The following is a 15,717-nucleotide window of genomic DNA, read 5'->3' on the forward strand; positions in this document are numbered from 1 at the left end:
AATTTAATTATATTTCTTTAATATGTATTTAAAATAGATATATAGTTTAAAATTTTAATGGTTTCTATATATTGACAGAATCCACTTTGTGTTATACAAAGATATAGATGTGGACCTTGGACAGAATATCAAATTAGAAGTGGTAGAGTTTTTATTTTAAAAGCAACAATAAAACAAACAAAACCAAAGGATCAGATTTCTGGAAAAGATGGATCCTAGGCTTACCTTGGTCTCAAAGATATAGCTGAATAGCATTCTCTTCAGAGTAAATAAATCAAAAACATGACCAGAAGACTGGCAGATAAATTCCACAACTAAATGCAGAGAAGAGAGTAAGAAAGGCAGAGATGTTGTTGGGATAAATAAAGGAATCAGCAGTATTGTCCATGGGAGGGAAGGATGTCTCAGGCATGAAGAGGGGAGAGAAAGAGGCTCCCACATTGCAAAGTCCATGCACGGAAGACAAATCCCCATAACATTTGGCGTTGAAAACCAGAGGAGCCAAATTTCATGAGTTCTTACTACAAGAGGGACTTAAAACTTGGATAAAAAAAAATGCAACTCCATTCTGTAGCCAGGAGGGCAAGAGTAAACTAAGTCCCTACCCTGAGAAGATAGCACAACAAACAACCCAGGATATATAACATAAAGCAGTGTGGAATGGAAGGGAGAGTTATTTACTAATTTCAGAGCATGTCCTGAGGGACAGAAACCACTGGGGAACTCCTCCAGGAACAAAGAAACTGGCAGGTGCCATTTCTCTCCCCAGTCCCACAGATTAAACACACGGCCATCTACAGGGCTTGCTACCTAACTTGTTAGCACTGCCATCTTGACCACCAGGCTGTGCTTCTGCCACTCCACCCCTCCAGACAGCCTGCCTCAGTCCTGTCCCTCCCACAAAGGAAGTGACACACAAAGCTTGCTAGTAATGCTGCTGCATCACAATGCCAGACCCCCATCCTGCACTGTGCTTTTATGGAGCCTGATGCACCCCTTTAGGGGCTCTTATGCAGAGGACTAGGAGTACACAAAGCTTGTTAGCTCAGATATCACCCAGTGCTGTGCTTAGGCAGATCCACCCTCTCCAATACAGTCTTGGCCAGAGCTCATACAGGGCAATGCCACAGGTCTGGCCGTGTGCAAGCAGCCCCTACAATGGAGAACCACTCCAAAGTGATCCCTGCAGCAGAGAGAGAAAAAGATACCACAGACACAGTCAGACACAGGAACTAGCAGTGGGATGGAGGCAGACAACTGATCTGACTGCAGGCCCTGACCACCAATGAAAGTTTCTCAGGGCGACAACACAGAAAAAAACACCCTGACGTTTGGTGCTACTGCCTGTCTGATAAATGCCTGGTCTGACTCAATTCAAGCCCAAGGTATCCCCAGACTGGCCCACTAATACCACAGGGAACAATTACTGCCCACAAAAGGGAAAGAGAGCCTCTGTGGACAACTGCACTGAAGGAAAAATGGCTCAGTCACAAAAGCAGATCACAGATATCATAGGAGACACCCCTGAAATGCCAGGTTCTGATGAACAGGGGACACTGCACAGCAGAGCACTAGAGTACCTCTTCTTCATAAGGCCATTCCTTTCAAGTGCAGGGGACATAGCTCTTTCCTAACACATAGAAACAGACAAAACACAGAGAGTTAGACAAAATGAGACAAAGGAGGGGCGCCTGGGTGGCGTAGTCGGTTAAGCGTCCGACTTCAGCCAGGTCACGATCTCGCGGTCCGTGAGTTCGAGCCCCGCGTCAGGCTCTGGGCTGATGGCTCGGAGCCTGGAGCCTGTTTCCGATTCTGTGTCCCCTCTCTCTCTGCCCCTCCCCCGTTCATGCTCTGTCTCTCTCTGTCCCAAAAATAAATAAACGTTGAAAAAAAAAATTAAAAAAAAAAAAAATGAGACAAAGGAATGTGTCCCAAATGAAAGACTAGGACAATATCACAGCAAGAGATATAAAAAAATGGAGATAAGTAACATGTTCGATAGAACATTTAAAGCAATAATCATAAAGATACTGGACTTGAGAAAAGTGTGGAGGACATCAGTGAGACACTTAACAATTAGATGAAAAAAAATCAGAGACGAAGAACAAAATAATTAAAATTAAAAATACATTAGAATAAATGGTAGACTAGAATAAGCACAAGAATGAGTCTGTGACCTTGAAGACAGAGTAATGAAAAGTAATCAAGCTGAGCAGGTGAAAGGAAAAAAATATGCAAAATAAGGATAGACTTAGGGAAATCAGTGACTCCACATACATAATAATAATTGAATTACAAGGATTCCAGAAGGAAAAGAGAGAGAAACGGGGAAGAAAATTTATCTGAAGAAATAATAGCTGAAAACATCCCAAATCTGCAGAAGGAAACAGAAATCCAGATCCAGAAGGCACAGAGATCCCCCAACAAAATCAACCCAAGAAGTCCATACCAAGACACACAGTAATTAAGATGGCAAAAAAGTAGTGATAAAGAATTTTAAAAGCAGCAAGAGCAAAGAAAGCAGTTACATCCAAGGGAAACCCCATAAGGCTATCAACTATTTTTTTCAGCAGAAACATTGTAGGTCAGAAGGGAGTAGCATGATTTATTCGGTGTTGAAAAAATCTGCAGCCAAGAATATTCTATCCATCAAGGCTATCATTAAGAATAAAAGTTGAGATATAGAGTTTCCCAGGCAAACAAAATTTAAAGGAATGCAGGACCACTAACCAGCCCTACAACAATGTTAAGAGGGACTCTTTGAGTGGAAAGGAAAGGCCATAAGCAAAAGTAAGGAATGTGAGAGACACAAAAGGAATAAAAATAAGTATATCTGCAAAAATCAGTCAAGGGACTCACAAAATAAAAAATATATAATATATGACACTATATATCTAAAATTTGGGGGGGAGGATAAAGAATGGGTTTAAACATAAGCAACCCCCAACTTAATATAGACTGCTATACACAGAAGATGTTATATATACACCAAATGATAAACACAATAAAAAACCAGTAATAGATAAGCAGAAATAAATAAAAAGAAAAGAATCCAAGTATACCACTAAGGAAAGCCAACTAATCATGAGTGAAGAGAGCAGGAGAAGAAAAGAATGAAGAAAAACTACAAAAAAACAGCCATAAAACAAGTAACAAATTGCAATAAATACATACCTATCAATAACTTCTTTGAATGTAAATAGGCTAAACATTCCAATCAAATGATGTAATGTGGTGGGATGAATAAAAACAAGACTCATCTATATGCTGCCTATAAGAGACACATTTCAGAACCAAAGACACATGCACATTGAAAGCGAAGGGATGCAGAAGTATTTACTTGCAAATAGATGTGGAAAGAAAGCCTGGGTAATAATTCACAGTTAAAATAAATTTTAAAATGAAAACTATAGGGGAGGCTAGGTTGCTCAGTTAAGTGTCTGACCTTGGCTCAGGTAATGACCTTGAGTCCATGAGTTCAACCCCCACGTCAGGCTCTGTGCTGACACCTCAGACCCTGGAGTCTGCTTGGGATTCTGTCTCCCTCTCTCTCTGCCTTTCCCCACTTGAGCTCTCTCTCTCTCTCTCTCTCTCTCTCTCAAAAATAATAAACATTAAAAAAATTTTTGAAAAAAAACTGCAAGAAGAAACAAAAAAAGGACAATATGTAATAAATGGGACAATCCAACAAGATATAACAATTATAAATATATATGCACCCAACATAGCAGCACCCAAATACATCAAATAGTTAATAACAAACATAAAGGAACTAACTGATAATAATATAACAATATGAGGGGACTTTAACACCCCACTTGCATCAATGGACAGATCACCTAAACAGAAAATCAGTAAGAAAACAATGGCTTTGAATAACACATTGGAACAGAAGAATTTAACAGATATATTCCCATCCAATATCCCATCCAAAAACAGCAGAACATACCTTCCTTTCAAACATACATGGAACATGTTCCAAAATAGATCACACATTAGCCCACAAAGCAAACTTCACAAATTCAAGAAGATTAAAATCATACCATGCATATTTTCTGAACTCAATCTATGAAACTAGAAGTCAACCATAAGAAAAAATCTAGAAAGACCACACATACATGGAGGTTAAATAACATGCTAAACAATGAATGCCTCAACCAGGAAATAAAAGAAGAAATTTTAAAAGAGCACATGTAAACAAATGAAAGTGAAAACACAACAGTCCAAAACCTCTAGAATGTAGAAATGGTTCTAAGAGGGAAGTTTATAGCAATACAAGCTTACCTCAAGCAAAAAAAAAAAAAAGAAAAAAAGAAAAAAAAAAAAGAAAAAAAGAAAAAAAAAAAGAAAAAAAAAAGAAAAAAAAAAAGAAAAAAATTTCAAATAAACAACCTAACTTAACCAAGGAGGTGAAAGGCCTGTATTCTGAAAATCATAAAACATTGATAAAAAAAAATTGAAGATGACACAAATAGATAGACATTCCATGCTCATAGATTGGAAGAACAAATATTGTTAAGCTATCCATACTACCCAAAGGAATCTACATATATAATGCAACCCCTATCAAAATACCAACAACATTTCACATTTCACATTCACATTTCACATTTCACTACATGTGAAAATGTAGTTCATTTTCACAGAACTACAGCAAATAATCCTAAAATTCGTACGGAACAACAAAAGACCCCAAACAGCCGAAAGAATCTTCACAAAGAAAACAACCAAAACAAACAACACCAACAACCAAAGCAAACAAACAAACAAACAAATACCTGGAGTTAATCACAATTCCAAATTCCAAGTTATACTACAAAGCTGTAGTAATCAAAACAGTATGGTACTGGCACAAAACTAGACGCATAGATCAATGGAATGGGATAGAAAGCTGAGAACAAACCCATGATTATATGGTCAGTTAACCCCTCAGAAAGCAGGAAATAATATCCAAATGGGAAACTGTACAGTTACACACAAAAGAAGAAAACTGGACCACTTTCTTATACCATACACAAAAATAAAGTCAAAATGGATTAAAGACCTAATATGAGACCTGAAACCATAAAAATTCTAGAGGAAAGCACAGACAGTAGTTTCTCTAATACTAGCTCTAGCAACATTTCTCTAGATATGTCTCATGAGGCAAGGGAAATAAAAGCAAAACATAAACTATTGGGACTACATCAAAATAAAAAGCTTCTGCAGAGCAAAGAAAACAGTCAACAAAACAAAAAGACAACCTGTGTAATGTGAGAAGATATTTGCAAATGACATTTCTGATAAATGTTTAGTATCCAAAATATATAAAGAACTTATATAACTCAACATCTAAAAAAATATTAATCCAATTAAATGATGGGTAGAAAACATCAATAGACATTTCTCCAAAGAAGACAAACAGATGACCAACAGACACATGAAAAGATGCTCAGCATCACTAATCATCAAGAAAATGCAAATAAAAACCACAATGAGATATCACCTCACACCTTTCAGAATGGTGCTAAAATAAAAAAACACAAGAAACAAGTGTGGGCAAGGATATGATTAATGAACTCTCTTGCACTGTTGGTAGGAATGCAATCTGGTGTATCCACTGTGAAAATGCAATTTGGAAGTTCCTCAAAATGCTAAAAATAGAACTACCCTATGGTCTATAAATCACACTACTGGCTATTTACCAAAATAATAATAATAATTTTAAAAAAACACAATTTCAATAGGATATATGCACCCCTATGTTTACAACAGTATTATTTACAGTAGCCAGATTATGGAAGCAGCCCAAGTGTCCACTGATAGATGAATGGATAAAGAAGAGGTATATATACACAATGGAGTATTATTCAGCCATAAAGAACAATGAAAGTTTGCCATTTGCAAAAACATGGATGGAGCTACAGAATATAATGCTAAGCAAAGTAAGTCAGAGAAAGACAAATACCATATGATTTTACCCTTATGTAGAATTTAAGAAACAAAACAAAGGAAAAAAAAGAAAGAGAAAGACAAACCAAGAAACAGACTTTTAACTACAGAGCACAAACTGATGGTTACCAGAGAGGGGGTGGGTGAGGGCATGAGCAAAACAGGTGGTGGGGATTAAAAAGTACATTTATCATGATGAGCACTGAGTAATGTATGGAATTGTTGTATCAGTATATTGTACGTCCAAAACTAATATAATGTTGTATGTTAACTATACTGAAATTAAACAAAACAAAACAAAACAAAAACAGCTTAATACAAATGAAAAAAAGAAAAGATTCAATTTTGATGTCTAGTACCCCCACACAGCAGTATGAGTTGCTATATTTGTATCTTATGTGTGAGGGGTCAGTTAATTAACCTTTTAAAGAAAGTATGGAAAAGTTTCATAGCTTTTTAAGATAGCATTCTATAGTATTAGACATATAATATATACTGAATAAATTATGTTGAATTATTTTTATCATCTTACTAAATTATAGGCACTTTCTTAGGAATGCATGTGAGAATCATATTTAATTTTCCAACCAGGTAATAATGATATAACAGGTAAAAATACATTTCCTGAAGTGAATTATACCCAAAGCCTATTCCTTTTATTTTTACTCTATTCTATTACAAATAGCATGAAAAGAGACTGGCAGACTAAGGGATTCTATGGAGCATTGTCTCTGACAGTTGATTTCAAATTGCAGTCTGTATAGGAGTTACCGAAGCCACAGCAATTTCAGTAAATTGATATAATTTTAATGCCCATCTTACCTGATTGTTTTTTAAGAAATCAATAACAAACCACTGTCCCTGAAAAATTACTCTGAAGCTTACTTTTCTTACTGCAGAACAGCTCTCAGAGGGTATATGTGAATCTGTAGCTTAGCTACATAGTTCCTAGACTGAGATACCTAAAATTTCAAAGTTTGAGATTAAGTGAGAATTATTTAGCCTGGTTCTCAGTAGCTGAACCTTCAAATCCAAAGGCAATTTATTCTTTTTCTGACATCGCCAGATGTTATGAACATAAGGGGAAGGATGGTTATGCTATGCATGTTTTAGAAGTTCTAGATCCATTTTTCATACTCTCCACCTTCCTCTACATCTCAAATGTTCTAAAAGTGTTTGTTTGTTTGTTTTTGTTCTCTAATTTCTATTTGTTTTTGACCAATGATAAATACTAGCAAGAGACTGGAGAATGGGACAAAGAGAGAGGTTCTCTCCTTTCTGGACTATAGGCTGGCAGTGAATGATTTCTTCTATTAAAAACTTTAGCTGTTTATGGGGCACCTAGGTGGCTCAGTTGATTAAGCATCCAATTTAGGCACAGGTCATGATCTCAGGGTTCCTGAGTTCAAGTCCTGATTTGGGCTCTGTGCTGACAGCTCAGAGCCTGGAGCCTGCTTCTGATTTTGTATCTCCCCCTCTCTCTCTGTGCTCCTCCCCTGTTCACACTCCATCTCTCTCTGTCTCTCAGAAATAAACATTAAAAAGATTTAAAAAAAATAAAAAAACAAAAACAAAAACAATAGCTGTTGATTGGTGTTTCTTATCTATAGTCAGATTACTCTCAGACTCTGCTAACATCTCTCACCTCTTGTCCCTTTAAAACCAAATATAGTGGTTGCTTAACTCTGCTGCTGGCCCCAGGGTGCTCCATCAACCCTTACCAGTTTTCTTTAACTCTGCCCACATTCTCATAATAGTACTTCTATTAAATGAATTTAATGACCCTTTTGAGCCTACACTCATTTTCCTGCTAGGAACTTTATACATTGTTATCAGATTACCAAAATGGGAATATGAGATTGGATTTTTCATAAACATTTGACAAATACATGGATATGCTGGGTAGAGAAAGTAGGATTCTGGTAATATATGCCTTGTGATAACATTGTGATTAGGAAATTTACAGTAATAGTACTATGGGAAGTAGTAGAAATAGAAGACAAGATGTGGGTGTTAGAGTACCTTAGATAATTTAGTATGGCAATGAAGAATAAAGAAAAGCTGACTTATTGTGCTTCTTCTAACGGAACTAATGGCTACACAGAGGAATGGACAAAGTAAATGCTGTCAATGCGTGATTCAGCACAGGAGAAGAAAGACTATTCACCAATTTCAATGATTGTGGAACATTCTCCAGGTCTGAATAGAAGGGGTGTAAAGATGCCAAACCAATTAAGTGTTCAATCTGTCCAATTTTCTTATAGTGTAGGGAAAAGACTGGGAGTCTGAGATACAAGATGGAAACGTTTTATCTGACACACTCAAGGAAAATGACTTTGAACTTCTAAATCCCACTAAATTTCTTTGCTAAAAAGAACATACTCCTACCCTTCCCCATGACTTCTAAGCCCACAGTGAGAGCTAGATGGAAGCAGGGCTGGCCCAGAAAAACAAGGGCTGCTCCAAGAGGAGTTAGCCTATAGAACAGAAGAATCATGAGATCCTGACAATTTAAATCAGAAGAATCATGAGCACATGTATGGATTTTTTTTATTTGTCCACACAGATGCACTCACCTGAGATTTAAAGTATTGGTTTAATTAAGCCTTATAGGTTGTATTGGCTTTGCTATCTCAATCCACCTGGAAAAAGCTGTTTTGAAAGATCCATGGTATGGCCTCCTGAAAGATTAAGAATAACAGGTAGAAAGAAACACCCTGAAAACAGGTGGTTCTTATTTGAAGGATGTGGTATATGCTCTAGACAAGTGAATAATAGATGGTGAATTATTTCCTATAGTCATGTTACTATGTGTCTAGGAATTAAAAGGTAGAAATAAAAGTGCCCCTTGGCACTATTTTACCTAATAACTCCACTGAGAAATTACTGCTTTCTATTCCTTTATTCTTTGGTTCAGTAAGTTTAGAAGCCTTGATTGCAAATGGAAGAATGCCTCAATGTAGGAATACAACCATGGAACATTCTCATCTTCATGTGGGACTTCTCATGCATTAAACCAAGAGGCAGAGAAGAGAGTCATTTTTCTGTTACTCTCTTGGCCTCTTAGTGCTTGATACTGTTTGTAAAAGAGAAATTGGTTTGTGGGAGCAAAGACTGTATCCAAAACCCATTGAATACATGGGGGAGCTTCCTCATACTTCCGTGCCAACAGTTTTCGTTAATGGAAATATGTATCATGCAAATAAAGACAAAGTCACAAAGGACACAGTAAGAACAGAGAAAGGTTTACTATGTCCCCCACCTTTTTCTCTTAACCCTATTCAGACCTCTGTAAATCTTCCATTTATTGAAGACTTGTTTTGAGATGTGTCATCTCTTTCTCTTAGGGACCAGAAATTATATAATGATCAATATAAAAATCACTGAAACCAAGAAACAGAAGGAATTGTGATATCCAATAATTCTTTCATCCTTTAAAAAAAATCATTTCATTTCCTGGCTAAAATTATTCAAAGTCCCCGCAAGGCCATGTATAATTTGGCTGCTGCCTCTTTCATGACCTCAATTCCTATAATTTCTCCCCTTGTTCACCCTGGCACCACTACACTGGTCTTGAAATTCCTGGAAAATGCCAAGTTCATTTCTACCCAAGGTCTTAACTTAAGCACACCTGTAACTTAAGCACACCTGTACTTATGCTTCCCATAACTTACTACTTCCAAAGTAGTTTGTTCGGATAACACTCCAATTTCCCATTTCAGAGAATCTTTTTGCAAATAACCTATTTAAAATATGAGCACTTTCCTCATCATGTTCTATCCCTTCTTCCAGCTTTATTTATGCCACAGCACTCCTCATTCTAGAAGTCATGCTAGACTGCTGACTATTGTTCATCTTCCCCCAGAAAAACAAAACAAAACAAAAATGAACTGTGAAATCAAGAACTTTTCTTGGTTCACTAACTTTTGTATCTTGAACCTGTATTAACAATATCTGGTGCTTCGTAGACACTAAGTGTTATCATTATAAATATTGTTTCTGTAAGTTTTCATAAGACTTTCTTTACCTTTGTGTGGCTTGACCCACACATTAATTATTCTATGAACCTATCTCCTCATCTATAAAAATTAAAATATACCCTGGTTATCTGTGGTGAGGCATGAGAAAGTGAGTGAATATTAAAAACCCTGATTTAGAATTCTCAACTTCCTCTCTCTCCATACCTAGTCCCTAAGCCTTGATTAAGTCATAATATGCATCATTTCAGGCATGTTATCCAATCCACACTTTTTATGAGTAAGCAGGACAGCTATCAATGTAAGTGCTGAATTACCTTTAAGTCTAATGTTTATGCTATATAAAAATTTAAATACCCTATTAAAATTGAAATGCAAGTTGCTGTGAAATAATCTCTGCTCCCTTCAGTCTGCTTTATTTCTTTAATGTTTAATCTGATTTGCAGTCATAGAATTTCTTAGGAATCAGTATGCTGTATCTAACAATAAATGGTTAATTTCTATCATTCTTGGGCAATAATACACTGATTACTAAGGAATTACTGATTACTAATTGTTATAATACATTGATTATTAGGGAATTAAGGTTAAACCACTGTAGATTTAATACACTTACTGAAAGTAATTATAACTTTAACATAGGTAACTGTCAAAATCGATTGCATTTAGTGTATCTGTATGAATAGGATTAGTTAAGGATAGTTTTAAAGAAAACTCCAATTTAAATTAGGCCTATATTTGTAATCATTTAAAGCCAAATTATTAAAATTATATTATACCCTGGTCTACTGTGGGGAATAAGCTTAGAATTCCCTGAGCTTACACCTATGGGATAACAAGGCATAAGGAAATAGAAAGCCACAGTAAGAAAGCTTCCAAGATTAGGTAAACAAGATTAGGTATTCAGGGCAGAAGTGCCCCCAAGTTAGTACAATAGCAGAAAGCTGCTTTCACAGGAAGGAAGGAACAAAATAGGTAAATAGGTAAATAGGACTATACACCGCAGCAGGGCAAAGTTGACCAGAGCAGACCTAATTAGCAAAAAAAAAAAAAAAAAAAAAGTGCCTTGTTGACCCTGAGGTAGCATGCTCTGTCTTTCTTGTAGCATGCTCTGTTTTTTTTTCCCCCAGGCAAGTTTAAGTAAACAGAGATGGCACCTCATGTCTGCTGTCAACAACTATCTGGCCAGGCGCAGGGGTTTTGTTTTGTATTGACCCAAACCCCTAACACTGCTTACCTTCAAAACCCCCTTTCCCTCACACCCATGAGTTAATATTCATGGTTTCATTGTCTCTTTGTGCACGTCCATCATGCTTGTAAACCTTCTGGTCTTGATAAAACCGGAGCAAGGAACCTTACTTGGGGCTCTTGTCTCCACCTGTGGCCTCTCTTGCTTTCAATCCTGTGTCTGTTCTCTTGCTGGACAAGAGAGAACTCCAGACCCAGAGTCTACGCCAGTCTACTAATTAGTAGTGTAGGTCACTAAACATATGACGAAAACAAGAGTTTGGAGTAGGATAAAATTGAAATTTATGAAAAGCCTGTTTTAAATGTGTTGCTTGTACAGCTTAACATACACAATCACCTTGGCATTGTAAGGGTCCAATGATATAGATGTTAATAACTACATTGGGAAGACTAAGAACTGTACTATAATCTTCTCAAGGGGGCAAATCTATAGTGAGAAAACAGTCTCTCTGCTTCTGGAAACTATTATATCCTCTCTTCTAAGCTGACTTTCAGACTCTCTCTACTCTTGTTTCCACTTTAGACAAAGATGTTTGTTAGTGACAGTCCACTTATATTTGGAAGGAGAGCCTTGCCAATCATTTTTGGCATCCCTGCCTTCGTTCTCACTGTGCAATCTTCCAAGAATACAGAGATTTCTAGCTTCACTTCACATATGAAGCATCGATGTAGCTAGCCCTTTCTCACCTTCTTATTTATCTATTCAACTGAGTATATAATGGATGTGGGCTGCATTGTCATTATTTATCAGCATCTGGCATATTACATCATGATATTCAATAACAGGAAATCTCTTCCTTTAATATCTGCTATTCAGTAAAGTTAATGTTTCCCATTTTATCAGAGTCATAAATTAGTGCTTGTGTTGTACTACTTTCCTTTTATGATCTTCTGATATTCTTTTCAATATAGAGAACACTTTTCTGAGTGCCTTGTTAATGAATAATCATTATATGTAACACTTTGTATGGGTACTTTATGATTCATAAGGCAGTTTTACCAAATTGTCTCATGTTATCTCTGCATATTACCATTTACATACAGGAAAAATTTATGGAGAAACAATGTCTTTGCCCTGAAGGGAGTTTTCAGAATAGTTGGAGTAAACAGAAAAGCAGGAAAAAGAAGTTGAATTATAGTGTGATTCAAGCTGTTAACACTGATTCCCATGGTAGCACAGAGAAGTCTGGAGTGGGAAAAGTGAGTGAAATATTTCTGGAAGAGAGATTATGAAACTGCTTAAAAGCATAAAGTTGAACAAAACCCAAAATGGCTGCATTAATGCCTCAGCAAACCTCGATTTTAAAGTAACCCTTTTTCTCTCTTCCACAAGCCACCCCTTCTCCGTTCTGAGCCTTGTGTTTCAGGAACCTGGTACCATCCTGAATATGACTAAGGAGGTTAGCAGACCTACACAATTCCTGTTGAAACTTGCTAGATCCTGTATTTCCCTATAAAATCCTCCAAATCTCTTCCTCCCCAGGAAGCTTGTGGTTTTTGAAGGTAGTTTTGTAGCCTCCTTTGCCCAGCAAAGCAATAAAGTCATTATTCCTCTTTATCCCAAACTCTTATCTTCACATTATATTTTGGCTCCAACATATGAGGTCAGTTTTTGACAACAATTATACCTGTAGAGAGACTTGAAATGTGACTAGAAATTACTTTAAGGAATGCTGCAAAAGGAATATTTCTTTTGGCAGATGTAGATCCAAGCACAAAGTTTAAAGATCTAAATCTGGATAATGTGGGATTTGACAGTACACAAATCTGGAACCAGATAGTCTGGGTTCAAGGGACAGCTTTTGCTTCTTACCAATTAGATGTATAAGTTTAGACAAGTTACCTACCTCTCTGTGCCTTGGTTTTCTAATCTGTAAAATATGGATCATTACAGTATGAATCTCATAGGATTGTTAAGAAATTAAGAGCTGGGGCACCTGGCAGGCTCAGTCAGTTAAGCATCTCATCTGACTCTTGATTGTGGCTGAGGTCATGCTCTCATAGTCATGGGGTGGAGTCCCATCAGGCTCTGCGCTGAGCATGGAGCCGGCTTGGTATTCTCTGTCTCCCTCTCTCCCTCTGCCCCTATCCTGCTCGTATGTGCTTGCATGTGTGTGCGCATGATCTCTCTCAAAATAAATAAATAAACTTTTAAAAAATAGCTTAAAAAATTAAAAGAGTTAACACACATAAAAGACTTCTTGACATGTAGTAAGCACTCAATAAAGATCAGCTATTATTATCATGACTGAGTTGTGGGGAGATGTTAAGGTAGCAGAGAGATAGAGAGATGAGACTCCTAAAAGGGTAGACTTTGTCTCCATTTTACACATGTAGAAATTGAAACTCACAAAGTTCTAAGTAGAAGGTATGCAATTCATTCTCTTCTTGTACCCTTTATTGCTATCGATACTATTTCAGGTTACTATTTTTTTTCTCAAACGTAACACAAGAAGACATTTTTTAAACATGATTTCTGAAGTAGAAACTGCCTGCTAAACAGCATTTTATTGCAAAAAGTCCTTTGTGGTGAATATAATACTTGTCATCTCCCCAGAATTTCCCTGACAATGAATACAAATGCAGTTCAGCCCCAACCCTGATCCTTTGCTCCAGCAGTCATAGGCTTCTCTAGGCAGGATGTAAATATCATTAAGATGATGCAAACACCCCCAAATTCTGTTCCCTTATAATAGGTATTGACATGAAGCTCTCCAGTGGCAAGGTTCAGCTTCCCAAGTAACACAATTCCCTTTACACATGGAAATCACTGCCTATTCTGAGCCTTGACATAAAAGGAAATGCTTTTTTTAATGCTGTCATTGATTACCATTTTAAATCAGAAAAACTTTTGTTTTAGACTTTCCACCTGATCTAATCCTCATCTCATCCCCTTATCTAATTTCCTCAGAGATAAATGATGTGGGAAACAAAGGCAAATGAAAAATTATATTTCCTTACAAGTTACAGCCCACTGACAAGTCCTTGAGACAGGGAGAGTGACCTTCCTCTATGAGCTCAGCTACCTTGAAGATGACACTTTGCTAATAAGGGCAAAAGGCAAACTTAGCTTAACATTATCTTGACACCCCCTCCCCCCCGCCCCGCCGCCAGGATCCTATAAGTCTACTGTAACATATAAAACTTCCTTTGGGAACTTCCTTTATCTCTACCCCCAAGATATATGTTGGCAATCATACTCCAAGCATATGGGCCACTGATAAACATCTGAAGGGTCTCATGACTGAAGTTTTACTAGACACTAATAAATGAGCTTCTCCTAACAGTAGCTAACATCTTCAAGGTCCTGGAAACTTTGCTTCCAAAATTTCTTAGAGACTTATGCTATCACTGACTCCCTTCCCAACATGAAGGTACATAATCAGTCACCTATCACAACCCCAGTGCAACTTTTTCTGCCCATGGGTCCTGTTCCCGTGTTTTAATAAAACCACCATTTTGCACCAAAGACATCTTAAGAATTCTTTCTTGTCTTTCGGCTCCAAAGACAACACACCAAACCATAACAATAAACACTTTCAATAATTTGGAGTTTTAAAGTGCATACAGCTACTCAAACATAATTGTGATATTATCCCAGTCAACAAAAGGCTGTGGAGGAATTCCTCAATGCTAAACTTTCCAGACTTCCTAGAAAGTAGCCAGGACTATACTTGGCAAAACAGAGGATATGACACATACCCAATATGGCTCATGTTTTTAAATATCTTACAGGTTTTTTTTTAGATAACTTCCTTTGTTTCTTCTATAATTGAGGACAAACAACATAATGAGGATTTACAAAATAATAATGTATAATAATAGTAATATACTATTATTATTAGTAATAATGTATAATAATAGTATAATAATTGTGTTCCTGTGTTCAGAACAGTCCTGGAAGGAGCCTTTATGTGAAAACAAGACAGCCACCTCTACCCTGTCCCCAGCATAACACTATTTGTTAGATCTATCCATGATGGCTTTACGTCTGCGTACATATAGACACTTTAGCCTGAAATCTTTGCCATTTACTTATTTGTGGAATTATTTAATGTTTAGTTTTTCCTAATAATTACTCATGCAGTTAGAGTTTTTGACATTCTTTTTCATCTATGTATCCACATTGTTTAACAGGTGCCTGATCCATAGCAGGATGTGATGAAGCTTATGGAATCAATTAAATAAATGGACTCAGCCTCTTTCACACAATCTCAGCCCTCTTCCTTCACAGAAGTGCAGATCCATTGCCTATGCTTCACTGGCTCAGTTATAATTTTTTCAGGGCTAACTGACAAAAATATTTACTCTAATTCCGCTAATATGGAAGTAAGACCAGAGGATGATCTACTCTAGACTTATGTAGACAAAATGCTTCAAAAATATGTTGGCTATTTGCCAGGGTGGAATGTTAGTGTTTGGAAATTTGATAATTGAATCTGAGGGCCATGAGTAAGTTAGTGTGCTGGTTTTGTAGAATAGCTTCCCATATCTATATCCTAACTGATTGTTGAAATTAGGTCAGAGTTAACCAGGGCTGCTATGAAAGCATTTTATCTCC

Source organism: Leopardus geoffroyi, chromosome D1 (assembly GCF_018350155.1).
Source record: "Leopardus geoffroyi isolate Oge1 chromosome D1, O.geoffroyi_Oge1_pat1.0, whole genome shotgun sequence".
Lineage (NCBI taxonomy): Eukaryota > Metazoa > Chordata > Mammalia > Carnivora > Felidae > Leopardus > Leopardus geoffroyi.